The sequence below is a fragment of the Rutidosis leptorrhynchoides genome, chromosome 8, assembly GCF_046630445.1.
Source record: "Rutidosis leptorrhynchoides isolate AG116_Rl617_1_P2 chromosome 8, CSIRO_AGI_Rlap_v1, whole genome shotgun sequence".
NCBI lineage: Eukaryota > Viridiplantae > Streptophyta > Magnoliopsida > Asterales > Asteraceae > Rutidosis > Rutidosis leptorrhynchoides.
Genome location: NC_092340.1, coordinates 66,870,585 through 66,872,922, shown reverse-complemented (window position 1 = coordinate 66,872,922; position 2,338 = coordinate 66,870,585).

Here is a 2,338-nt window from a genome sequence, read left to right as displayed (position 1 = left end):
TTATCTTTATAAAAATATCACTTATAAAATTTAGCGTTGTGGTCATTTACTTATTTAAATCAAAGTCTCGTTGTTTATCAAAATATTTTATTTTAAATTAAACATTTTGTGACATGTACCTTTATTAATAACTAGACTTAAATTAATTAAAAACTAACCCACTCAAAGTGTAACTTAATCTTTTGAGTGTTTTGGTCATTTCCTTTTATAATTCATAATCTTGTTATTTATCAAAGCCTATTTATTAATATTAGTTTAAAATCAAAACGTTTTATGACTAATTTAAAATATAGATATATATTTAAAATTTATCTAATAACATACTAGTTAACTTTTCAAAACCAATTATATTTCAAAGTTTGCTTTATAATCGTTTAGAAAATATTATAACACGTTTTGTTTATTCTTTAAGGCTTTAAATAGATCCAATTTCTTTATGCACTAACGTTTTTAAATATCAACCGCATCACTAAGGAGTGTTACTATCGTGTGCTTAATGAATCTAGAAAACATATATTCTAAATACAAGTCGCAGGTTTTCTATATATATGACTAATAATCGAAATACCAACTTACGTTATTTAAATAAATATATTTTAATAACCAGTTCTATTATATCAAAAAACGTTTTCACACGTTTGAAAATAGATCAATCAATGTATTATGAAATTCAATTCTCCACTAACTTTTGTGTAACTCTCGATAAGTGACACCTTGTTCTTATTCGAAGATCACTTCACCATTATTTCTGAATACCGTTAAAAGTAAGAGTTCTCTAATTCAAAGTGGACCTTATAACAGAGACTCGTAATCCTAATTCAATGTATTTGATGATTCAATCATTTGTTATTATCTTTTAATCTCGTCGATTAACTTACATCGAACAAATACGTTCATGTAAAGTATTATTCATTCAATACCTTGATAGCATTTCCAAATTCATAAAATAGATTTCATAGCTTATATTCATATTAACTAATCCGTTCAATGTTTCATTAATATAACTCAATTTAATAATCATACATATGTATACGTATATCTAATTATTTACACATAATTGTTCGTGAATCGTTAGGCATGGTCAAAGGATATTTGTTTACATGAATATAGTTTCAAAACTTTCGAGACTCAACATTACAGATTTTTCTTATCGTATCGGGAACGTATAAAGATTAAAGTTTAAATTTGATCGAAAATTTCTGGGTCATCACAGTACCTACCCGTTAAAAGAAATTTCGTCCCGAAATTTGATAGATGTCGTCATGGCTAACAGTAAGAATGTTATTATGACGAATATAAGCCGATACACAGAGTTTTATCATGATTAAGAAATACAGATAAAATAATTCGATTTCTCGAAGCGTATGAGTGAAGCTATCGTAAAGGAGAGAAATGTGTAAATGTAGAATCGTTCTAACTGATGACGTAGTTATGATTGATTTTTGGAATTCATGGGGTTTAAAGAAAATCTTTGTAATAAGATTTGGTTCTTCGGCGATTAAGGAAATCAGGATCTTCTTTGAGTAAATGCAATAATCTGTTCAGATTGCGCTGTCGGATATTTTTCTATAAATCCACCCCCGTTGTTTCCTTACAACTCACACCTTCTATTTTTTTTTTCTCAATTCATACTTTAAAACATCCGTTAATATGCTCCATCCCATTTTGATCCTTGATATACTCTTAATTTTCACATCTGTCATTCTTCTCTTTCATCTACCACCGGAGGATTTTATTTATTTCTACTATTATCTTGGGGTTATAGTGTTATTAATTTTCCCTTGTCTTTATGTTGCTATATGCATCGACATATACGGTTTATAGGTTCTGAGTGGTTGTTGGGTTTTATATCTTCCCTTATATTTCGATGTCCCTGCTTCTGTCTCCCCTAATCGTTATCATCCACAGTTAATGTCCTCTTCTATTTGCTGCGATTTATACCCCAATTTCTATTTCAGAGTTTTTGTCCTTTCGTTACTTCTTCTTGTGATTAAGCATCACTTGTAATGGTCCAGAATTCGCAGATATGAATTTTGGAATGAACATTGTTAATGTTCTAGGAAAGAAAATCGAAATGGCAAGATGTTGATTTGTCAACTTACCAGAATATCCCGGAAAAGACCGAATAATCATGTAAAATATTTTTTTTTTTGATATGTTTAAAGATGAGATAGAATGTAAGAGTCGTGTAAATGGTACATGATGATAGTATGTTCTGTGAATCATTACATTCCATTAGAAACTCAGCATGAATTACTGTAATATAATCACGTTGATCAAGTGTCATTATATTATACTAACTCATGCATCAGTTCCCAACACTACTTCAGAAACATTC